Below are 26,668 nucleotides of genomic sequence, written 5' to 3'. Positions count from 1 at the left end.
GATCAAGAACACTTTGAAGACTCACGAGAATACAAGAACATGAAGGAAGAACACCAAACTTAAAATTTTTAGAAAACCAAACTAAAATTTTCAAAAAAAAACACAGAAAAATCAACAAGAAAATACCAAACTTAAAGTTTGGCACAGGATTTAATAGAAAAATTATTTTTGAAAAACATTTTAAAAAGAAAATAAGGATTCTAAAATTTTAACACGACAATAACAAGAGACTCTAAACCAAAAAAAGAGAAATTTTTCCTAATCTAAGCAACAAAATAAACCGTCAGTTGTCCAAACTCGAACAATCCCCGGCAACGGCGCCAAAAACTTGGTGCACGAATTGTGAATCACACTTTTCACAACTCGTACCACTAACCAGCAAGTGCACTGGGTCGTCCAAGTAATACCTTACGTGAGTAAGGGTCGAATCCCACGGAGATTGTTGATTTGAAGCAATCTATGGTTATCTTGCAATTCTTAGTCAGGAAGTCAATTTTATTTATCAGTTGAATTGCGAATAAACAAGAGAGTATGGGTTAAAGGTTACTTGTTATGCAGTAATGGAGAATATGTTGGAGTTTTGGAGATGCTTTGTCTTCTGAATCTCTGCTTTCCTCTGTCTTCTGATTCACGCACGCACGTCCTTCTATGGCAAGCTGTGTGTAGGTGGATCACCGTTGTCAATAGTTACCATCCATCCTTCCAGTGAAAAGGGTCCAGGTGCGCTGTCACCGCATGGCTAATCATCTGCAGGTTCTCAGTTGTACCGGAAGAGGATTTACTATCCTTTTGCGTCTGTCACTACGCCCAGCACTCGCGAGTTTGAAGTTCGTCACACTCATCCAATCCCAAAATCCTATTCGAAATACCACAGACAAGGTTTAGACTTTCCGGATTCTCATGAATGCCGCCATCAATCTAGCTTATACCACGGAGATTCTGATTAAGGAATCTAAGAGATATTCATTCAATCTGATGTAGAACGGAGGTGATTGTCAGACACACGTTCATGGATTGAGGAAGGTGATGAGTGTCACTGATCATCACCTTCTCCATAGTTAGGCGCGAATGGATATCTTAGATAGGAACACGCATGTTTGAATGGAAAATAGAAATACTTGCATTAATTCATCGAGACACAGCAGAGCTCCTCACCCCCAACAATGGAGTTTAGAGACTCATGCCATCAAAGAGTACAAAGTTCAGATCTAAAATGTCATCCGATACAAAATAAGTCTCTAAAAGTTGTTTAAATACTAAACTAGTAACCTAGGTTTACAAAAAATGAGTAAACTATGATGGGTGGTGCAGAGATCCACTTCTGGAGCCCACTTGGTGTGTGCTGGGGCTGAGACTTAAACAATTCACGTGCATAAGGCTGTTTTGGGCGTTCAACGCCAGGTTTGGATCCATTTCTGGCGTTGAACTCCAACTTTTAATCCTTTTCTGGCGCTGGACGCCGGAATTGGGCAGAGAACTGGCGTTGAACGCCAGTTTACGTCATCTATCCTTGAGCAAAGTATGGACTATTATATATTACCGGAAAGCCCTGGATGTCTACTTTCCAACGCAATTAGAAGCGCGCCATTTTGAGTTCTGTAGCTCCAGAAAATCCACTTTGAGTGCAGGGAGGTCAGAATCCAACAGCATCAGCAATCCTTTTTCAGCCTGAATAAGATTTTTGCTCAGCTCCCTCAATTTCAGCCAGAAAAATACCTGAAATTACAGAAAAACACACAACTCATAGTAAAGTCCAGAAATATGAATTTTTCCTAAAAACTAATGGAAATAAACTAAAAACTAACTAGAATATACTAAAAACTATATGAAATTAACCCCAAAAAGCGTATAAAATATCCGCTCATCACTTCCCAACACCAAACTTAGAGTTTGGATATGGGAGTTCAACACCAAACTTAGAGTTTGGTTGTGGCCTCCCAACACCAAACTTAGAGTTTGACTGTGGGAGCTCTGGTTGACTCTGTTTTGAGAGAAGCTTTTGATGCTTCCTCTCCATGTTTACAGAAGGGTAACCTTGAATTGTAAACACAAGGGAGTCCTCATTCAATTGAAAGACTAATTCACCTCTGTCAACATCAATCACAGCTCTTGTTGTGGCTAGGAAAGGTCTTCCAAGGATGATGGATTCATCCTCATCCTTCCCAGTATCAAGGATTATGAAATCAGCAGGGATGTAAAGGCCTTCAACCTTTACTAACATGTCCTCTACTTGTCCATAAGCCTGTTTTCTTGAATTGTCTGCCATCTCTAATGAGATTTTAGTAGCTTGCACCCCATAGATTCCCAGTTTCTCTATTATAGAGAGGGGCATGAGGTTTATCCCTGAACCAAGGTCACACAGAGCCTTTTCAAAGATCATGTTGCCTATGGTACAAGGTATTACGAACTTTCCAGGATCCTGTTTCTTCTGAGGCAATGTCAGTTGATCCAGATCACTTGGTTCATTGGTGAACAAGGGAGATTCATATTCCCAAGTCTCAATACCAAATAATTTGGCATTCAGCTTCATGATTGCACCAAGGTACTTGGTGTCTTGCCCTTCAGTAACATCCTCATTCTCTTCAGAAGAGGAATACTCATCAGAGCTCATGAAGGGCATAAGGAGGTTTAATGGAATCTCTATAGTCTCTAGATGAGTCTCAGATTCCTTTGGTTCCTCAGAGGGAAACTCCTTATTGATCACTAGAAATCCCAGGAGGTCTTCCTCCTTGGGATTCACGTCCTCTCCTTCCCTTACAGGTTCGGCCATGGTGATCAATTCAATGGCCTTGCACTCTCCTTTTATATTTTCTTCTGTATTGCTTGGGAGAGTACAAGGAGGGATTTCAGTGACCTTTTTACTCATCTGGCCCACTTGTGCTTCCAAATTTCTAATTGAAGACCTTGTTTCATTCATGAAACTCACAGTGGCCTTAGATAGATCAGAGACTAAGTTTGCTAAATTAGAGGTATTTTGTTCAGAGTTCTCTGTCTGTTGCTGAGTGGATGATGGAAAAGGCTTGCTATTGCTAAACCTGTTTTTTCCACCATTATTAAAGCCTTATTGAGGCTTTTGTTGATCCTTCCATGAGAGATTTGGGTGATTTCTCCATGAGGGATTATAGGTGTTTCCATAAGGTTCACCCAAGTAATTTACCTCTGCTATTGCAGGGTTCTCAGGATCATAAGCTTCTTCTTCAGAAGATGCCTCTTGAGTACTGTTGGATGTAGCTTGCATTCCATTCAGACTCTGAGAAATCATATTGACTTGTTGAGTCAATATTTTATTCTGAGCCAATATGGCATTCAGAGTATCAATTTCAAGAACTCCCTTCTTCATAGGCGTCCCATTACTCACAGGATTCCTCTCAGAAGTGTGCATGAACTGGTTATTAGCAACCATGTCAATGAGTTCTTGAGCTTCTGTAGGCGTTTTCTTTAGGTGAATGGATCCACCTGCAGAGGTATCCAATAACATATTAGCTAATTCAGACAGACCATCATAGAATATGTCCAGTATGGTCCATTCTGAAAGTATGTCAGAAAGACACTTTTTGGTCAGTCCTTTGTATCTCTCCCAAGCTTCATAGAAGGATTCACCTTCTTTCTGTCTGAAGGTCTGAACATCCACTCTAAGCTTACTCAGCTTTTGAAGAGGAAAGAACTTGGCTAAGAAAGCCTTGACCAGCTTATCCCAAGAGTTCAGGCTATCCTTAGGTTGAGAGTCCAACCATACTTTAGCTCTGTCTCTTACAGCAAAAGGGAAAAGCATGAGCCTGTAGACTTTAGGATCTACTCTATTAGTCTTAACAGTATCACAGATCTGCAAGAATTTAGTTAAGAACTAAAAAGGATCTTCAGATGGAAGTCCATGAAACTTGCAGTTTTGTTGCATCAGAGAAACTAATTGAGGTTTAAGCTCAAAATTGTTTGCTCCAATGGTAGGGATGGAGATGCTTCTTCCATGTAAATTGGAATTAGGTGCAGTGAATTCACCAAGCATCCTCCTTGCATTATTATTATTTTCGGCTGCCATCTCCTCTTCCTGTTCGAAAATTTCTGAAAGGTGCTTGCTGGATTGTTGTAATTTAGCTTCTCCTAGTTTCCTCTTCAGAGTCCTTTCAGGTTCTGGATCTGCTTCAACAAGAATATTCTTGTCCTTGCTCCTGCTCATATGAAAAAGAGGGAACAGAAAGATAATAATAATAGGGATCCTTTTTACCCAGGTATAGAGGTCCCTGTGTGAGTAGAAGAAAAGAAGAAGAGAAGAAAAGAAGAAGGGAAAATCTGAACTCAGAGAGAGAGAGGGAGAATTTTCGAAAATTATTTTTGAAAAAGAGTTAGTGATTTTCGGAAATAGTTTTTGAAAAAGGTTAGTAATTTTCGAAATTTAAAATCAAAAATTAAAATAATTAGTTAATTAAAAAGAAAATTTGAAAAAGAGGAAGATATTTTCGAAAATTAGAGAGAGAGAGAGAGAGTTAGTTAGGTAGTTTTGAAAAAGATAAGAAACAAACAAAAAGTTAGTTAGTTAGTTGAAACAAATTTGAAAATCAATTTTGAAAAGATAAGAAGTTGAGAAGTTAGAAAAGATATTTTAAAATCAAATTTTTGAAAAAGATAAGATAAGAAGATATTTTTGAAAAGATATGATTGAAATTAGTTTTGAAAAAGATTTGATTTTTAAAATCACAATTAATGACTTGATTCACAAGAAATCACAAGATATGATTCTAGAACTCAGAGTTTGAATCTTTCTTAACAAGTAAGTAACAAACTTGAAATTTTTGAATCAAAACATTAATTGATGATGTTATTTTCAAAAATTATGTGATAAAGATAAAAAAAAGATTTTTGAAAAATATTTTAAAAAATTTTCGAAAATAAATAAGAAAAGTGAAAAAGATTTGATTTTTGAAAAGATTTTGAAAAAGATAAGATTTTTAAATTGAAAATTTGATTTGACTCATAAAAACAACTAAATTTTAAAAATTTTTGAAAAAGTCAAATCTAATTTTCGAAATTTTAAGAGAGAAAAAGGGAAAGATATTTTTTTGATTTTTGAATTTTTAATGATGAGAGAGAAAAACATGAAAATGATGCAATGCATGAAAATTTTGGATCAAAACAATGAATGCATGCAAGAATGCTATGAATGTCAAGATGAACACCAAGAACACTATGAAGATCATGATGAACATCAAGAACTTATTTTTGAAAATTTTATATGCAAAGAAAACATGCAAGACACCAAACTTAGAAATCTTTCATGTTTAGACATTATGAATGCAAAAATGCATATGAAAAACAAGAAAAGACACAAAACAAGAAAACATCAAGATAAAACAAGAAGACTTACCAAGAACAACTTGAAGATCATGAAGAATACTATGAATGCATGAATTTTTCGAAAATTTTATGCAAACATTAAAATATGCAATTGACACCAAACTTAAAAATTGACTCAAGACTCAAACAAGAAACATGAAATATTTTTAATTTTTATGATTTTTTTATTTTTTTGTATTTTATATTTTTTTTTCGAAAACACAGGAGAAAATTTTTGAAAGATTTTTTTGAAAATTTTTTTGAAGTAAGTAACAAAAAGAAAATTACCTAATCTGAGCAACAAGATGAACCGTCAGTTGTCCAAACTCGAACAATCCCCGGCAACGGCGCCAAAAACTTGGTGCACGAAATTGTGATCATCAATGGCGCCATCAACATGGTACGCTCAATTGTAATCTCAACTTTTTATCACAATTTCGCACAACTAACCAGCAAGTGCACTGGGTCGTCCAAGTAATAAACCTTACGCGAGTAAGGGTCGATCCCACGGAGATTGTTAGTATGAAGCAAGCTATGGTCATCTTGTAAATCTCATTCAGGCGGATATAAAATAGTTATGGAGTTTTCAAATATAAATAATAAAATAAGGATAGAAATACTTATGTAAATTATTGGTGAGAATTTCAGATAAACGCATAGAGATGCTTTTGTTCCTCTAAACCTCTGCTTTCCTGCTGTCTTCATCCAATCAGTCTTACTCCTTTCTATGGCTAGCTTTATGTAAGGACATCACCATTGGCAATGGCTACTTTTGATCCTCTCTGTAAAATGGTCCGATGCGCTGTCACTGCATGGCTAATCATCTGAGATTCTCGATCATGCTAGAATGGGATTCACCCTCCTTTTGCATCTGTCACTACGCCCAGCACTCGCGAGTTTGAAGTTCGTCACAGTCATTCAATCCCAGAGTCCTACTCGAAATACCACAGACAAGGTTTAGACTTTCCGGACTCTCATGAATGCTGCCATCAATCTAGCTTACACCACGAAGATTCTGATTAAGAGATCTAAGAGATACTCATTTAATCTAAGTCAAGCACGCGTTCATAGGGAATGATGATGATTGTCACGTTCATCACATTCAGGTTGAAGTGCGAATGAATATCTTAGAAGCGGAATAAGTTGAATTGAATAGAAAAATAGTAGTATTTTGCATTAATCTTTGAGGAACAGCAGAGCTCCACACCTTAATCTATGGAGTGTAGAAACTCTACCGTATGAAAATACATAAGTGATAATAGAGGGTAAGCATGGCCGAGTGGCCAGCCTCCCATGGAGGTCTAGAGATCTAAAAATGATCAAAAGATGTTCAAAGACCCTAAGATGTCTAATACAATAGTAAAAAGTCCTATTTATAATAAATTAGCTACTAGAGTTTACAGAAGTAAGTAATTGATGCATAAATCCACTTCCGGGGCCCACTTGGTGTGTGCTTGGGCTGAGCTTGAATGTTACACGTGCAGAGGCTCTTTCTGGAGTTGAACGCCATGTTGTAACGTATTTCTGGTGTTCAACTCTGGTTTGTGACTTGTTTCTGGCGTTTAACTCCAGACAACAGTGTAGAACTGGCGTTCAACGCCCTTTTACGTCATCTAAACTCGTTCAAAGTATGGACTATTAAACATTGCTGGAAAGCCCTGGATGTCTACTTTCCAACGCAATTAGAAGCGCGCCATTGTGAGTTCTCTAGCTCCAGAAAATCCACTTTGAGTGCAGGGAGGTCAGAATCCAACAGCATCAGCAGTCCTTCTTCAACCTCTGAATCTGATTTTTGCTCAAGTCCCTCGATTTCAGCCAGAAAATACCTGAAATCACAGAAAAACACACAAACTCATAGTAAAGTCCAGAAATGTGAATTTAACATAAAAACTAATAAAAACATCCCTAAAAGTAACTAGATTCTACTAAAAACATACTAAAAACAATGCCAAAAGGCGTATAAATTATCCACTCATCAGAGTACTAGGAGGGATTTCAGTTCTCCTTTTACTCAACTGGCCTACTTGTGCCTCCAAATTTCTAATGGAGGACCTTGTTTCATTCATGAAACTTACAGTGGCCTTAGATAGATCAGAGACTAAGTTTTCTAAATTAGAGGTATTTTGTTCAGAGTTCTCTGTCTGTTGCTGAGTGGATGATGGAAAAGGTTTACTATTGTTAAACCTATTTCTTCCACCATTATTAAAACCTTGTTGAGGCTTTTGTTGATCCTTCCATGAGAGATTTGGGTGATTTCTTCATGAGGGGTTATAGGTGTTTCCATAAGGTTCACCCATGTAATTCACCTCTGCTATTGCAGGGTTTTTAGGATCATAAGCTTCTTCTTCAGAAGATGCCTCTTGAGTACTGTTGGATGCAGCTTGCATTGCATTCAGACTCTGAGAAATCATATTGACTTGCTGAGTCAATATTTTGTTCTGAGCCAATATGGCATTCAGAGTATCAATTTTAAGAACTCCCTTCTTCATTGGCATCCCATTACTCACAGGATTCCTCTCAGAAATGTACATGAACTGGTTATTAGCAACCATGTCAATGAGTTCTTGAGCTTCTGCAGGTGTTTTCTTTAGGTGAATGGATCCACCTGCAGAAGTATCCAATGACATTTTAGCCAATTCAGATAGACCATCATAGAATATATCCAGGATGGGCCATTCTGAAAGCATGTCATAAGGACACTTTTTGGTCAATTCTTTGTATCTCTCCCAAGCTTCATAGAGGGATTCACCTTCTTTCTATCTGAAGGTTTGAACATCCACTCTAAGCTTACTCAGCTTTTGAGGAGGAAAGAACTTGGCTAAGAAAGCCTTGACCAGCTTATCCCAAGAGTTCAGGCTATCCTTAGGTTGAGAGTCCAACCATACTCTAGCTCTGTCTTTTACAGCAAAAGGGAAAAGCATGAGCCTGTAGACTTCAGGATCTACTCCATTAGTCTTAATAGTATCACATATCTGCAAGAATTCAGTTAAGAACTGAAAAGGATCTTCAGATGGAAGCCCATGAAACTTGCAGTTCTGCTGCATCAGAGAAACTAATTGAGGTTTCAGCTCAAAATTGTTTGCTCCAATGGCAGGAATGGAGATGCTTCTTCCATGTAAATTGGAATTAGGTGCAGTAAAGTCACCAAGCATTCTTCTTGCATTATTATTATTATCGGCTGCCATCTCCTCTTCTTGTTCAAAAATTTCTGAAAGGTTGTCTCTGGACTGTTGTATTTTAGCTTCTCTTAGTTTCCTTTTCAAAGTCCTTTCAGGTTCTGGATCTGCTTCAACAAGAATATTCTTGTCTTTGCTCCTGCTCATATGAAAAAGAGGGACAAAAAAATAATAATAATAATAGGGATCCATTTTACCACAGTATAGAGGTCCCTGTGTGAATAGAAGAAAAGAAGAAGAGAAAATCTGAACTCAGAGAGAGAGAGGGGGTTCGGATTTTTGGTGAGTGAGGAAGGGATGTTAGTAAATAAATAAACAAATAGAAGAAGATGAGAGGGGGAAGTGAATTTTCGAAAATAATTTTTGAAAAAGAGTTTGTGGTTTTTGAAAATAGTTTTTGAAAAAGGTTAGTGATTTTTTTAAATTTTGAAATCAGAAGTTAAAATAATTAGTTAATTAAAAAGAAATTTTGAAAAAGAGGGAAGATATTTTCGAAAATTAGAGAGAGAGGGAGTTAGTTAGGTAGTTTTGAAAAAGATAAGAAACAAACAAAAAGTTAGTTAGTTAGTTGAAACAAATTTGAAAATCAATTTTGAAGAGATAGGAGGATAAGAAGTTAGAAAGGATATTTTAAAATCAAATTTTTAAAAAGATAAGATAAAGAGATATTTTTGAAAAGATATGATTGAAATTAGTTTTGAAAAAGATTTGATTTTTAAAATCACAATTAATGACTTGATTCACAAGAAATCACAAGATATGATTCTAGAACTTAAAGTTTGAATCTTTCTTAACAAGCAAGTAACAAACTTGAAAATTTTGAATCAAAACATTAATTGATGATGTTATTTTCGAAAATTATGTGGTAAAGATAAGAAAAAGATTTTTGAAAAAATATTTTTAAAATTTTCGAAAATAACTAAAAAATGAAAAAGATTTGATTTTTGAAAAAGATTTTGAAAAAGATAAGATTTTTAATTGAAAATTTGATTTGACTCATAAAAACAACTAGATTTTAAAAATTTTTGAAAAAGTCAAATCTAATTTTCGAAATTTTAAGAGAGAAAAAGGGGAAGATATTTTTTTGATTTTTGAATTTTTAATGATGAGAGAGAAAAACATGAAAATGATGCAATGCATGAAAATTTTGGATCAAAACAATGAATGCATGCAAGAATGCTATGAATGTCAAGATGAACACCAAGAACACTATGAAGGTCATGATGAACATCAAGAACATATTTTTGAAAATTTTATATGCAAAGAAAATATGCAAGACACCAAACTTGGAAATCTTTCATGTTTAGACACTATGAATGCAAAAATGCACATGAAAAACAAGAAAAGATGCAAAACAAGAAAACATCAATATCAAACAAGAAGACTTACCAAGAACAACTTGAAGATCATGAAGAACACTATGAATGCATGAATTTTTCGAAAATGCAAGATGAACATGCAATTGACACCAAACTTAAAATCTGACTCAAGACTCAAACAAGAAACATGAAAAATATTTTTGATTTTTATGATTTTCTAATTTTTTTGGATTTTTGTATATTATTATTTTTTTTTCTTTTAATTTTTTCGAAAACAGGTAAGAGATTTTTGAAAGGTTTTTGATTAATTTTTGAAAATAAAACAAAAAGAAAATTACCTAATCTGAGCAACAAGATGAACCGTCAGTTGTCCAAACTCGAACAATCCCCGGCAAAGGCACCAAAAACTTGGTGCACGAAATTGTGATCTCAGGCAACGGCGTCAAAAACTCTGTACGCACGTCTTAATAATTGTTTTTCATTTACAACTTTGATACAACTAACCAGCAAGTGCACTGGGTCGTCCAAGTAATAAACCTTACGTGAGTAAGGGTCGATCCCACGGAGATTGTTGGTATGAAGCAAGCTATGGTCACCTTGTAAATCTCAGTCAGGCGGATATAAAATAGTTATGGAGTTTTCGAAAATAGATAATAAAATAAGGATAGAAATACTTATGTAAATCATTGGTGAGAATTTCAGATAAGCGCATAGAGATGCTTTCGTTCCTCTGAACCTCTGCTTTCCTGCTGTCTTCATCCAATCAATCCTACTCCCTTCCATGGCTGGCTTTATGTAAGGACATCACCGTTGTCAATGGCTACTTTTTATCCTCTCTGGAAAATGGTCGGATGCGCTGTCACTGCATGGCTAATCGTCTGGAGGTATCACCCTTGTCAATGGCTGCATCCCATCCTCTTGTGAAAATGGTCCAAATGCTCTGTCACAGCACGGCTAATCATCTGAGGTTCTCGATCATACTGGAATAGGATTCACCCTCCTATTCATGGCTTTCTCTAAATTGAACTTGATAGTCTTGTCTCCAACCTCAAAGGAATATGTGCCGGTGAAGGCATCTAACTTGAATTTAGAGGTCTTGAGGAATGGTCTACCAAGTAGAACGGAGGATGAGCTTCTATTTTCTGTTGGAGGAATTTCAAGGATGTAAAAGTCAACCGGAAAAACCAAATCCTTGATCGCCACAAGTACATCTTCCGCTATTCCCATAACCGTGATCACACTTTTATTGGCTAAAGGAAACCTCGCCGCCGACTTCTTTAATGGAGCTAAATTCAACCGCACATAGATAGAGAGTGGCATGATGCTTACACAAGCTCCCAAGTCACACATACAATCATGAAAAGTGCGTCGACCAATACAACAAGACACTAAACAAGGTCCAGGGTCACCACACTTCTTTGGAATAGGTTCCATCAAGGAAGAAATTGAACTACCCAAGGATAATGTCTCCAATTCTCCTATCCTATCTTTGTGTGTACACAAGTCTTTCAAAAATTTTGCATACTTTGGAATTTGTTGAATAGCATCAAGAAGTGGTATGGTTACCTCAACCTTATTGAATACTTGAAGCATGTTCAAATCAAATTCCGGTGTTTTCTTTGCCTTCTTCACCATGGAAGGGAATGGAATAGGAATGGACTCATCCACTATAGCTTTTCTCTTAAGTTCCTTGAGATTTACTCCTTCTTCCTTATACCTTTTGTCTACTACCTCTTCTTCATGTGGAGCTTCAACAACTATTTCTTCCTCATGAATGTCTCCCATGACCCTTGGAGTTATCTCCACCAATGTAGTTCCCGACCGTAGAGTGATGGCGTTGAGACCGCCCTTTGGGTTTGGTTGGGGTTGGGATGGAAGGTTAGAAGAACTGGAGGGTTGGTTGGTGTTGTTGTTGGGAGTTGGTGGTTGGGTTGGCATAGTCATCTTTGAAAGCATGTTGGTGAGGTTAGCCAATTGAGCGCCCAAGGCATCAAATTGAGCCTTGTTACTCTCATCTCGCTTCTCCATGGCGGCTCTAAGCTCATCAACTTGATTGTTGGAAAATGGAGGAGTTTGGTTAGGTTGTTGTCTATGGTGTGGAGCTTGGTACTTGGTGTAGTTATTTTGGTTTTGGTTGGGGTGGCTGGTGCACGAAATTGTGATCTCAGGCAACGGCGTCAAAAACTCTGTACGCACGTCTTAATAATTGTTTTTCATTCACAACTTCGATACAACTAACCAGCAAGTGCATTGGGTCGTCCAAGTAATAAACCTTATGTGAGTAAGGGTCGATCCCACGGAGATTGTTGGTATGAAGCAAGCTATGGTCACCTTGTAAATCTCAGTCAGGCGGATATAAAATAGTTATGGAGTTTTCCAAAATAGATAATAAAATAAGGATAGAAATACTTATGTAAATCATTGGTGAGAATTTCAGATAAGCGCATAGAGATGCTTTCGTTCCTCTGAACCTCTGCTTTCCTGCTGTCTTCATCCAATCAATCCTACTCCCTTCCATGGCTGGCTTTATGTAAGGACATCACCGTTGTCAATGGCTACTTTTTATCCTCTCTGGAAAATGGTCCGATGCGCTGTCACTGCATGGCTAATCGTCTGGAGGCATCACCCTTGTCAATGGCTGCATCCCATCCTCTTGTGAAAATGGTCCAAATGCTCTGTCACAGCACGGCTAATCATCTGAGATTCTCGATCATACTGGAATAGGATTCACCCTCCTTTTGCGTCTATCACTACGCCCAGCACTCGCGAGTTTGAAGTTCGTCACAGTCATTCAAACCCAGAGTCCTACTCGGAATACCACAGACAAGGTTTAGACTTTCCGGACTCTCATGAATGCCGCCATCAATCTAGCTTATACCATGAAGATTCTGATTAAGAGATCCAAGAGATACTCATTCAATCTAAGGTGGAACGGAAGTGGTTGTCAGGCACACGTTCATAGGGAATGATGATGATTGTCACGTTCATCACATTCAGGTTGAAGTGCGAATGAATATCTTAGAAGCGGAATAAGTTGAATTGAATGGAAAAATAGTAGTACTTTGCATTAATCCTTGAGGAACAACAGAGCTCCACACCTTAATCTATGGAGTGTAGAAACTCTACCGTTGAAAATACATAAGTGAAAGGTCTAGGCATGGCCGAATGGCCGGCCCCCAAAACGTGATCAAAGATGATCCGAAGATCATAAGATGTCTAATACAATAGTAAAAAGTCCTATTTATACTAAACTAGTTACTAGGGTTTACAAAAGTAAGTAATTGATGCATAAATCCACTTCCGGGGCCCAATTGGTGTGTGCTTGGGCTGAGCTTGAATGTTACACGTGCAGAGGCTCTTTCTGGAGTTGAACGCCAGTTTGTAACGTGTTTCTGGCGTTCAACTCTGGCTTGTGACGTGTTTCTGGCGTTTAACTCCAGACAGCAGCGTAGAACTGGCGTTCAACGCCTTTTTACGTCATCTAAACGCGGTCAAAGTATGGACTATTATATATTGCTGGAAAGCCCTGGATGTCTACTTTCCAACGCAATTGGAAGCGCGCCATTTTGAGTTCTGTAGCTCCAGAAAATCCACTTTGAGTGCAGGGAGGTCAGAATCCAACAGCATCAGCAGTCCTTCTTCAACCTCTGAATCTGATTTTTGCTCAAGTCCCTCAATTTCAGCCAGAAAATACCTGAAATCACAGAAAAACACACAAACTCATAGTAAAGTCTAGAAATGTGAATTTAACATAAAAACTGATGAAAACATCCCTAAAAGTAACTAGATTCTACTAAAAATATACTAAAAACAATGCCAAAAAGCGTATAAATTATCCGCTCATCAGTGGCCTTGGTTGGCTTGGTAGTTGGTGTTGTTATGGTGGTATTGGGATGAGGGTTGGTTATTGTTGTGGTGAGAAGAAGAGTTGTTCCATCTTTGGTTTTGATTGCTTCCTTGTGCATTATCTCTCCACCCTTGATGTTGATTACCACCTTGATGGTAATTGTTTTGGCTTTGAGAAGGATAAGGTGGACGGTTGTTGTAATTCACATTGGCTACTACAAGAGCATGTTCCTCTTGAATTTGATGCCATTTATCGGTGTAATGTGTGGTGCTAGAGCACAAACCACAAATCCTAGGAGGGCCTTCAAGTTGAGCAATCGGAGGTGGGGCTTGGACGGCTTGGATGGAGTAATATTCCTTTTGATCCTTTTGTATTTGGGTAAGGATGGTAGTCATATCTCCAAGTGCTTTGGTTAGACTTGATTCGGAAGGGGATGGTTCTACCACACCCTTGAGATGATTGCTTCTCACCCTTGTGTGTTGTGTAGCCTTGGCAACATTCTTTATCAAATTCCAAGCTTCTCCCTCCGTCTTGTTTTTCGAAAGGGAACCACCGTTAGAAGCAGTAAGTAATCTTCTATCTTCCACACAAAGACCTCCGGTGAAGTAGCTAATGAGCAAGTGAGTATTCATTCCATGATGCGGACAAGATTCCAATAGCCTCTTGAACCGAGACCAATACTCATACAAACTCTCTTGGTCTCTTTGCATTGTGCCCGAAATCTCCTTCCGGATGTAGTCGGTCTTCTCCGGTGGGAAGAATTTATCTAGAAACTCTCTTTTCAAGAAATCCCAATTAGTCACAATCTTATCTGGTAGCGAATAAAACCATGTCTTTGCTTTCCCTTCAAGAGAGAAAGGGAAGGCAAAAACCATGATAGCCACCTCATCGGCTCCATGCCTTCGAGCCGTAGAACAAGCAAATTGAAAATCTCTTAAATGTCGGATGGGGTCTTGACCCGGCAACCCATGATATTTAGGAAGTAGATGTATCATGCTACTCTTCAATTCAAAGTTTGGATCAAGGTTAGGATACCTTACTTGCAACATTTGAAGTATGATATCCGGAGCTCCTTGCTCATGCAAAGTGATCCGTCGTGGCTCCGCCATGTGTGGCTCACTTGTAGGATGTAAAGACGTGTTATTAGTGCCAACAGAAGAATAGGAAGTAGCGGACTCCAAGTCACTCTCGGTATCGCCTAGTGATTCGGTATGTTCCTCAAGAGAGGCCGAAGTACTAGCCGTATAATCCAACCGCCGTCTAGCTTGCCGAGTATGTAACAAAGTTCTTTCAATTTCGGGATCAAAATCGACTAAGCTAGAATTCGGTTGAGACCGAGTCATCAAACTTGAGAGTCATAGCACAAATATAAAAGAAATCTAAACTATATCTAAGTATTGAAAGTAATTAAGCTATCTACAATATTCACATATTCACATAACCAATATCAAGGCATATGTTGCAACCATTCCCCGGCAACGACGCCAAAAATTTGATGGTGCCCAAGGATGTATAACGGTTCGAAATCCCACAAAATAACTCCGTTGTTAGTATAGTCCAAACCAACAACAAGCCTTGGGTATCAAATTTAGAAGAGGGATTTGGTTGTCACAAGTTCAACCCCAATAAAAATAACCGAAGTATTCAAACCTCGGGTCGTCTCACAAGGAATGGGCAAACACGTGCTTCAACATTGGTTAGAAATCCGGGGTTGTGAGTCATGAGCAAGAAAATAAATGGGAATCTTAACAAGCAAGCAATCTTATAATGCAAGAAACTAATTCAATTAACTAAGCAAAATATGAGCAATTCCAAGCTAACAAAATAACATCCAATATGATTCTATTCTAAACTAAACAAGTAACTATAACTAAAACAAGTACTTAAGAATTTGGATTTTTAAATAGGAATGATAAAAGCAACTCTTGGCTAGGCATGGGAATTGGGGTCACCATCCTTGTCTAATAACCATATCTTGACAATTATAAGGAACCAAACTTATTAAGTCTACTTCTATACTTGAAGTATGTCAAATGGTTTGGTCAACATCAACCCATAAGTTCTAACTTCACTACTAATTGACTTAGTAGAAGGTTAGCGTCAATGGCTATCAAATTGACCACTAAGGGCTCCCAAATCATCAAATCCATTAGACCCAATGACTCAAGTTTACCCAATTCCCTTAGCCTAGGCCAAGAGTAAAGAGAACTACTCCATAATCAAAGTAAACAATTCATCAAACACATGGTAAGCATTAACAAAAGACATGTTCAAAATAGCAATTATATTGAAATCAACAAGTACCCACTAACAATTATCAACATACAATCATCCAAACAACATAATTAATCATAGAAATCATCAATGTAACATCAACAAGTCAAGATTCACAACATTCATGAAATGGGTATAAAATGACAATTGATAAGAATTCATAAAACCATCACAAGATTTAAGCAAAATTATACTAAGGAATTCAAATTGAACAATTAAAACTAGTAATTAACAAGATCCAATTCACAATTCAACAAGAGAAGATCAAATTAAAACTAGATCTAGATAGGAACAAGAGTTTCTCTCTCTAGAAGAACAAAGAACCAAAAACTAGCTAAAATTATGTCTTAGTGTAAAATGATTGATCCCCCCTTTCCCCCTAGCATCCTTGGGTCTTTTTCATGCAGAAATAGCTTGAAATTGGGCCTGATGAGCCTCAGAAATCGCGAGGCACGATTTCCTTTAATGAGGTCACGTGCAGCTTCCCGCGCGTACGCGCCATGCGTGCGTGCGCGCCGATTGCTTTTGTGATCCACGCGTGCGCGCCAAGTGCGCGTGCACATCGATAGGAATCTTCTGATCCGCATGGAGGCGTCCATCCTTGCGCGCCACTTCCAGCCATCCTCATCCACGCGTGCGTGTAGAGTGCGCGTGCGCACCAATGCTGCTTTTCCCAAAATTCAAATCTTCATGTTCCTCCCTTTTGTACATGCTTTCTTTCTCTCTTCTAGGCCATTCCTACCCAATAATTCCTGAAATCACTCAACAAATACATCACGACATTGAATGGCAATAGAAGAGGATTAAAATATGGCAATTTTAAGGCAAAATAAGCATGTTTTTCATCATAGAGCAATATTAGGAAGTGAACACAAAACCATGCATTTCTTGTGAATAAGTGTGAGAAATATTGACAAAACCCCCAAATTCTACACAATATAAACCACAAAATTGGGGTTTATCAGTGTGCGAGCGAACAGAAGAGGGAAGGGGGTTGGTGCACACGCACAGCCTGTGCGTGCGCTGCGACCAGAGGGGTCGCCAAGGTCTGTGCGGGTGCACCGGTGCTATGCGCTCGCACAGGTGTGTTATTTTTTTTTGGCGTGCGTGCAGACGCACCTAAGGAGAAAAGAAGGTGGTGTGCACGTGCACCAGCCTTGCGCGTGCTACGAACAGAGGGAGTATTTAAGGGTGTACGTGCGCACGTAGCTGTGCGCACACACAAGAACTGAAAAACAGGGGAACTGTGCGGACGCACAGGGCTGTGCGGACGCACAGGGCTGTGCGTACGCACAGGTCTTTGTTCCTGCAACAAAAATTTTGCCTCTAAGTGATCAGTCTTGACATCTAAAACAGGTTTTCAAGTCCCAAAACATCACAAAACTCCCAAAAACACATTATTTCACTAAGATTACTTAACAAACATGAAAATAAATCCAACCAACCAAGAAAAATAGTCAATTATTCCTGAAACAAAAGGTAAAAGAGAGAAAGTTAGAAGGATATTACCATGGTGGGGTGTCTCCCACCTAGCACTTTGGTTTATAGTCCTAAGTTGGACTTGGTGAGGAGATCCTTGTTAGGGCAGCTTATGCTTCCACTCCTCCTTGAATCTCCAACCAAGTTTGCTATTGATTCGACCTCTGGGGTCCCAAATGAGTTGCATCAAACTCTTAAGAGACTTCAAGCTAGCAACTAGGATCCTTAAGTATTGATTCTTGAAATATATGCCCGGATCCCATACTTGAATTCCTCTATCACTATTGATATGCTTCTGCACTCCTCAGAATCCACTACATTGACTCTTGCACCATAATTGAGCTCTGAATGTTAAGTTGGCTCCTTGGTTGAACATCCCGTTTCTTGGCCAATCAACATTCTTCTCTTTACCATCTACTACTCCAAGAAAGATTTGAAGTTGACCGTCTGTTTCTAAAATTGCATATTGATGTGGGGCTAGAAATCTTGTTGGAGAAGCCTCCACCCGCTCAATTCGCTCTTGCACAACTATCGTCACTTCTTGGCAACTACCATCTTCCTCAACCTCTTTTGAATCTTCTTCATCATCACTGAAGTAAAAAATTGGAGGTTGTGTGAAGTCCACATCAATATCTCCTTCCAAACTTGATAATGGAGGTTCATAAAGGTCATAGAAGGAATTACCCAAGTTGGACAAAAAATCTTGAATGATGGAATCCTCTTGATCAATTCCTACCCACTCTTCATTTATCTCCTTTTGCACTTCATGTTGTGACTTGACGTCTTCTTCTCGATTTTGCAATTCTTCTTTCACTCCACACTTTTCACTTGGTCCCATACATTCATCCACTAGAATTTCTTGCTTCTGGCATGAACGCAATGAAGCTAAATGACATAAAGCTTTTGCTAAGGTAGACATGACTTGTTCTTGCTTTCTCCGAAACTCTTGTTGTTCTTGAATGAGCATGAAAAGTACTTCTTGTGTGGCTTGATCCATATATGAAGATGAAGATTGAGGTGATGAAGGTTGACAATCAAACTCATGAGGGTAAGAATTTTGGTTTTTGGTGCACGAAATTGCGATCATCAACAATGGCGCCAAAGACTTGGCGCTCTCAAACGTGAATCACACTTTGTCACAACTTCGCACAACTAACCAGCAAGTGCACTGGGTCGTCCAAGTAATACCTTACGTGAGTAAGGGTCGATCCCACAGAGATTGTCGGCTTGAAGCAAGCTATGGTCACCTTGTAAATCTCAGTCAGGTGGATTTAGATGGTTATAGAGAATTGATAATTAAAACATAATTAAGATATAAACTAGGATAGAGATACTTATGTAATTCATTGGTGAGAATTTCAGATAAGTGTATAGAGATGCTTTCGTTCCTCCTGAACCTCTGCTTTCCTGCTGTCTTCATCCAATCATTCCTACACCCTTCCATGGCAAGCTTATGCAGGGCATCACCGTTGTCAATGGCTACATCCCGTCCTCTCAGTGAAAATGGTCCAAAATGCGCTGTCACCGCACGGCTATTCATCTGTCGGTTCTCGATCATACTGGAATAGGATTTAGTCATCCTTTTGCGTCTGTCACTACGCCCAGAACTCGCGAGTTTGAAGCTCGTCACAGCCATCCCTTCTCGGATCCTACTCGGAATACCACAGACAAGGTTTAGACTTTCCGGATCTCAAGAATGGCCACCAATAATTCTAGCCTATACCACGAAGACTGTGTTCTCATGGAATGGAAGGCTCTGTTGTCAGGCGAGGTAACCATACGTCATGAACCAGAAGGCTAAGAGATATGCACTTAAGCGATTGCAAGTAGAACGGAGGTGGTTGTTAGGCACACGTTCATGGGTGAGAATGATGATGAGTGTCACGGATCATCACCTTTCTCAGGTTGAAGAACAAGTGTATATCTTAGATAAGAAATAGGCTTGAATTGAATAGAAAAACAATAGTACTTTGCATTAATTCATGAGGAACAGCAGAGCTCCACACCTTAATCTATGGTGTGTAGAAACTCTACCGTTGAAAATACGTAAGAACAAGGTCCAGGATGCAGTTGAGTTAACAACAAGCTTAGCAAGCTCAGCCCTCTCCACCACAGCAAAGCCAACAGTTGGTTCCACAAAGAGTATGCGGGATCTGTGCTGATTATAGTCATTATACTGATGAATGTCCGCAGCTCCAGCAGGAAGACAACACTGTGGCAGCCACTCATAACTTCTATGACCGCCCCAATCAAGGATGCAATCAAGGTGGCAGCTACAACCATGGATGGCAGGACAATTCCAATCAAGGTTGGAGAGATAATTCTAACCAGGGCTGGAGGGACAACAATAACAGAAGAGGCAGAGACAATCAGGGAAATCAGAGGTGGAATAATAACAACAACAGGCAGCAGAACCAGAACCAGCCTTATAGAGCACCTCACCTGAGACAATCCCAAGGACCATAGCACAACCAACAACAAGTGCCTCAGATCACTTATTCTAATTCCTCTCCGAATGACGAGATGTTTCAATCCATTGCGCAAGGACAAAAGAACATGGAAAGTTCACTTAACGGTCTAACATTTGCTATACAAGCTCTCATCTCTCAGATGGGATCATCCAATACTTCAAACACTCAACATGCAAGCTCCAGTAGAATTCCTTCTCAACCCTTACCCAATCCAAAGGGTGGCTTTCAATGCCATCACCCTAAGGTCCGGAACCACACTGCAAGAGAGGAATCAGGAGGAGCCAAACCCACCAGAACACACCTCAGCTGAAGAGGTGGTGGAAGTAGAAGATGCTGAAGAAGAAGAGGACATACAAGACATGGTTGAAGAAGAAGAAGCTCAACCACAGGAAGAAGCACCAAAGGTTGCAGACACTGCAGAAAATGCCCTTCCTATTGCATTTCCACAAATTGCAAGGAAGCCCAGGAAGCAGATGGAACTTGATCCCAAAATGGTAGAAATATTCAAAAAGGTTGAGGTAACTGTTCCCCTTGTTGATGTTATTCAGCAGGTACCTAAATATGCAAAGTTTCTAAAAGATTTATGTATACATAAAGACAAAATTAATGAATTAGAAACTATTCCTTTAGGTAGTTCTATATCTGCTTTAATGGGAGGTATACCTGAAAAGTGTAGTGATCCAAGTCCATGTATGGTTAATTGTACTATTGGAGGTGTGATATTTGTTGACTGCATGTTTGATTTAGGAGCGTGTGTTAGTATAATGCCTTTGTCTATATATGATACTTTGAGGCTCCCTCCCTTAAAAAGGTCGGCAGCTCGTTTTGTGTTAGCAGATAAAAGCATTATTACAGTGGTTGGAATTGCTGAAGATGTATTAGTAAGCATTAAGGGACTCACATTTCCCATTGACTTCTATATCCTGGAAATGCCTCCTAATGACTCAGGAAGGCCATCATCCATCCTGCTTGGAAGACCATTCCTGAAGACTTCAAAGTTCAAGCTGGACGCATTTTCAGGAACTTATTCTTTTGAAATAGATGGCAGAATAGTGAAATTCATTTTAAATGAAGCTATGAAGCACCCTCCGGATGATCATTCTATCTCCCAGTGTGACATCATAGATGAAATCGTGGCTGAAATTTGCCAGGAGGAATTAGAAGAGAAGTACACAGGACAAGGTCCAAGTGTGGGGACATTCTCAGAGGACAATGAGAGCACTTCACCATTATCACCAGCTCCGGATGATCCAGAGCCTGGCCATGAGCAGAAATTAGAATTAAAGCCCCTCCCTCCACACCTCAAGTATGCTTACCTTGAGGACAAGCAGAAGTTTCCAGTTATCATTGCAAGGGAGCTCACTTCTCAACAAGAAGAACAGCTACTCAGTGTGCTGAGAAAACATAAGAAAGCAATTGGATGGAGCCTAGCGGATATAGTAGGCATCAACCCTCAAGTTTGTGAGCACAGAATATTCCTAGAAGAGGGAGAAAAGCCTATCCGTCAACCTCAAAGAAGATTGAATCCCACCATCTTAGAAGTTATCAAGAAAGAAGTAACTAGGCTACTTGAAGCAGATATCATTTACCCTATCTCAGATAGCGAATGGGTCAGTCCAGTACAAGTGGTGCCCAAGAAGTCTGGAATCACAACAGTAAGAAATGAGCATGGAGAGCTTTTGACAACTAGAGTGCAGACAGAACAGACTGGAGCACCAGTATATTGCAGAAGATAGTCAAACCTCATAGAAGAGACTGGAGCACCAGGCTACAAGATGCACTCTGGGCATACAGAACAGCATACAAAACACTCATTGGGATGAGTCCCTTCCGCTTAGTTTATGGAAAAGCCTGTCACCTCCCAGTTGAGGTAGAGCACAAAGCCTTTTGGGCAGTGAAGGAGTGCAACATGGGATTTGAGAAAGCCGGAGCTGAAAGGAAGTTACAACTGCAAGAATTAGAAAGCCTTCGCCTAGAAGCTTATGAGAACTCAAGACTGTACAAGGAAAAGATGAAGGCTGTGCATGATAAGCACATCACGAGGAGAGAGTTCCAACCTGGGGACTTAGTCCTCCTTTACAACTCTAGACTGAGGCTCATACCAGGTAAGTTGAGATCAAGATGGGAAGGTCCATATAAAGTAGAGAAGGCAGAGCCATACGGAGTTTTCCACCTGAGTCATCCTTCAAGCTCTGAATTCATCAAAGTTAATGGACATTGCTTAAAGCTATATCATGGTGAGAAGGCGACGAAGAACAAGGAGTTAGAAATCTTCCCCTTGGAGGATCCACCAACAGCAGAAGACTGAGCTAGTGGAGCGTCCAACTTAAGGACGTTAAACCAAAGTGCTAGGTGGGAGACAACCCACCATGGTATGATCACTCCTTTCTTTTATTTCTTTATTTCCTTTCTCAATAACTCTTCTTAGTACTTGTGACTATAGTTTGCATCTGCATTTGCATATTGCATAATTAAAAAAAAAAGAAGCGAAGAGAGAGTAGGAAAGCGGCATGCGACGTGACAGCGTCACCGACGCGTCCGCGTCGTATTGGCCCTGGGAAGAAAAGCAAACTTAACAGAAAGTCACGCGAGAGCGTGGCTGGAGGCGTGCCTTTGGCACAATTTGACCCACGCGACCGCATCATTGATGCGTCCGCGTCATGTGGAAAAAATGCCACCCACGCGTCTGCGTCAAGCACGCGAACGCGTGCTCTGAAAATCGACGTAAGAAAGGGTGCATGGCAGCCAGTTGTGAAAGAGTGGGGCTAGACTGGCGCTAGACGCACAAGCCCTACCACGCGAATGCGTGCCCCACGTGTCTGCGTGCTCCACGCGTCTGCGTCGTCTTCCATTCTTGGCCATTGACGCGATCGCGTCCACCACGCGAACGCATCACCATGGAATTTGGCAACAATGAGTTTCGAACAGAGAGTTGTGCGAACGCAAAGCTGTCCTCGCGCCAGTAGCACCAAACGAGTCACACGTCCGCGTGACCGACGCGTCCGCGTCATTTCATCTAAGCGCCATTTGCGCGAATGCGTACCCCACGCGTCCGCGTCGCTTGCGCCGCACAACATATCCATATCTGCCAAAATATCTTTTCTTTCTCTTCCCCAAATCCTAGTTTTTCTTTTCCCTCCTAATTTCTTTGTTCCCCTTTCTTCCTTCTTCCTTCTTTCTCACTTTATACTTTGTCTCTCTCACCACTATTATCAAGGTTTTTATTTTTCTTCTTTCCTCCTTACTTTTCTGTTCTTCTTATAGTTTTTTATGTTTTCTTTTTCTTTTCTTCTTCTTTTTACTCTTATTATCCATGTTTTCTTTTTCTTTCTTTTTCTTTTAGTTGGTGTTGGAAATTTATTTGGGTCATTATTATTTCTTATGATTTGCTTGAGGATTGTTAAGGAATTGTTTGGCAATTATATATTAATTTTTAAGGGTTGCTTGCATGTTCAATTTAATACTTTCAATAGCTTATTCACCATGCATGCTATGTGTTTGTGAAAATGCCCGTATGGCATTGTGCACTATTTTTAAGATTTCTTTTATTCTACTACTCCAAATGCTTGCTTTTCACAAAACCCTTTTTATATTATATTATTTAAATATAATTGTTATTACAAACAGGTTATTAGTTTGAAAGGCTTGGTAATCTAACTTGAACATTGAATGCTTGATCTATACTACTCATGCCTTTGCCGGCATGCCAATAAACACCTTTCATTTAATTGTCATCATATGCACTTGCTATATTTCCATTGATGATTTTTCACATGTAGTCATGACCATGTGTTAACATCATTTATCTTTAATGTGCATTGATTACCACCTTTCCCGTTCTCTTCCTTGCTTTAACCCTTGACATTTTAACATACTTTCCCTTTTCTTTCTTTTAGGATGGCCACCAAGAAAGGCAAGGAGAAAGCTACTCCCAAATCAACAGCGAGGAGAGGAACAAAAAGAGCATTAGTGGCAGAGCCATCTTCAACTGCAGTTAATCCATCAACAAAAAGAATTAAGAGGATTATAAAGGTTAATGAAAAAGAGAAAGCCTTCCCAGCAAAGGACAATGCGCGATTTACCAACCGCTACTGTGAGCAGATGTTCCCCATACTGGCAGAAAGGAGTTACAACAACGAATACCTTCTTATCCTCCCGACCCGTATTGCTGAATTTGTTGAGCCGCGAATTGAGCGACGACAATGGGATTCCTACAGAGACAGCCACGGCAGGTTAATCTTTCTTGGGTAGTCAAGTTCTACTCTAATTTCCACCTGCCAACCCTGCAGTCTGTCTATGTCCATCAGAAGCAAGTCCCCATTACAGAAGAGGCCATTCAGCGAGCTTTAGATCTTTCCCCTACTCCAGAAGGACTGGACGCAATTCAAGAAGCTTCACTCAAGCGCCAGACATACCAATTCGACTGGGACGCCGTTCTCAGAGTTATCGCACAACCTGGCAGCAGATGGATCTACGGATACCATCGTTCCCGACCAAAGGAAATATCGGCTTCTGCACTTACCTTGAAGGCTCGCGTATGGGTACAGATCATGTCCCATTATGTCTTTCCGAGCACCCACGAGTCCTCCTTCACTGCAGACATGGCTGTTTTACTATGGTGCATCTTTACAGACCAGCCTCTAAACCTACCAAGACACATCCAGAATGAAATGGGACACGTACATATTGCAGGCAACTTACCTTTTCCCGCCTTGGTTTCAGATCTCGTCTCAGTAGCCAGAGTCTCCTACAGAGCTGGGGACACCAAAGCCATGTGATGAGCGGATAATTTATACGCTTTTTGGCATTGTTTTTAGTATGTTTTTAGTAGGATCTAGATACTTTTAGGGATGTTTTCATTAGTTTTTATGTTAAATTCACATTTCTAGACTTTACTATGAGTTTGTGTGTTTTTCTATGATTTCAGGTATTTTCTGGCTGAAATTGAGGGACTTGAGCAAAAATCAGATTCAGAGGTTGAAGAAGGACTGCTGATGCTGTTGGATTCTGACCTCCCTGCACTCAAAATGGATTTTCTGGAGCTACAGAACTCAAAATGGCGCGCTTCTAATTGCGTTGGAAAGTATACATCCAGGGCTTTCCAGCAATATATAATAGTCCATACTTTGGCCAAGTTTAGATGATGCAAACTGCCGTTCAACGCCAGCTCTCTGCCCAATTCTGGCGTCCAGCGCCAGAAAAGGATCCAAAACCAGAGTTGAACGCCCAAACTGGCACAAAATCTGGCGTTCAACTCCAAGAAGGACCTCTACATGTGCAACACTCAAATCTCAGCCCAACCACACACCAAGTGGGCCCTGGAAGTGGATTTATGCATCAATTACTTACTTCTGTAAACCCTAGTAGCTAGTTTATTATAAATATGACCTTTTACTATTGTATTAGGTATCTTTGATCAGTTGTATGCTATCTTAGATCACGTTTGAGGGCTGGCCTCTCGGCCATGCCTGGACTTTCACTTATGTATTTTTAACGGTAGAGTTTCTACACTCCATAGATTAAGGTGTGGAGCTCTGCTGTTCCTCAAAGATTAATGTAAAGTACTACTATTTTCTATTCAATTCATCTTGTTTCGCTTCCAAGATATTCATTCTTACTTCAATCTGAATGTGATGAATGTGACAATCATCATCATTCCCTATGAACGCGTGCCTGACAACCACTTCCGTTCTACCTTCGACTGAATGAGTATCTCTTAGATCTCCTAACCAGAATCTTGGTGGTGTAAGCTAGAATGATGGCGGCATTCAAGAGAATCCGGAAAGTCTAAACCTTGTCTGTGGTATTCCGAGTAGGATTCAATGAATGAATGACTGTGACGAGCTCCTAACTCGCGATTGCAGGGCGTTAGTGACAGACGCAAAAGGATAGTAAATCCTATTCCAGCATGATCGAGAACCGACAGATGAATAGCCGTGCCATGACAGGGTGCGTTGACCATTTTCACTGAGAGGATAAGATGAAGCCATTGACAAGGGTAATGCCTCCAGACGATTAGCCGTGTCGTGACAGGGCATTGGATCATTTTCCCGAGAGATGACCGAAAGTAGCCATTGACAGTGGTGATGTATCACATAAAGCCAGCCATGGAAAGGAGTAAGACTGATTGGATGAAGATAGCAGGAAAGCAGAGGTTCAGAGGAACGAAAGCATCTCCATTCGCTTATCTGAAATTCTCACCAATGAATTACATAAGTATTTCTATCCCTATTCTATTAATTATTTTTGAAAACTCCATAACCATTTGATATCCGCCTGACTGAGATTTACAAGGTGACCATAGCTTGCTTCATACCGACAATCTCCGTAGGATTTGACCCTTACTCACGTAAGGTATTACTTGGACGACCCAGTGCACTTGCTGGTTAGTTATGCGAAGTTGTGAAAATATGTTTAGACCATGGTTCTGTGCATCCGTTTTTGGTGCCATTGCCAGGGAATCAATTTCGAACAACAATTCACAACCTGAGTAGCAATTTCGCATACCACCATGCTTCCACGGGATGATCAATACGTCCCTAACGGGAAACATATCAGACCTCCAGCAGCCACTACAAGCCAACCTACTGAACCGGCTGAAGACATTCCTCCTTCAACACCACAAGCACCTACAACAAATCAACTACTCCATCAGATACTTGAAAGGTTGGATCGGTAGGAACACAAAGCAAAGCTAAGAGAGCGCTATAACAAGCGCTGATTCACATACCTCAAGGAGCTACTTATGAGAAAATACAAAGATCCAGACACCCC

The 26,668-nt window shown here is 39.8% G+C and overlaps 2 non-coding genes across 2 annotated transcripts; both read left to right on the top strand.

Annotated features, from left to right (window-relative positions):
* Positions 1 to 3,536: 3,536 nt before the first annotated feature.
* Positions 3,537 to 3,640, top strand: LOC148580994 (small nucleolar RNA R71). Its single transcript, XR_015895058.1, has one exon. It is a non-coding gene; the product is annotated as a small nucleolar RNA R71 (small nucleolar RNA).
* Positions 3,641 to 8,009: 4,369 nt separating this feature from the next.
* LOC148580993 (small nucleolar RNA R71) lies at positions 8,010 to 8,117 on the top strand. Its single transcript, XR_015896302.1, has one exon. It is a non-coding gene; the product is annotated as a small nucleolar RNA R71 (small nucleolar RNA).
* Positions 8,118 to 26,668: the final 18,551 nt, after the last annotated feature.

The sequence above is a fragment of the Arachis ipaensis genome, chromosome B10, assembly GCF_059453495.1.
Source record: "Arachis ipaensis isolate K30076 ecotype BB chromosome B10, ASM5945349v1, whole genome shotgun sequence".
Lineage (NCBI taxonomy): Eukaryota > Viridiplantae > Streptophyta > Magnoliopsida > Fabales > Fabaceae > Arachis > Arachis ipaensis.
Note: the sequence above shows the minus strand (reverse complement) of the source record. Positions and strands in the feature narration are given on the sequence as shown.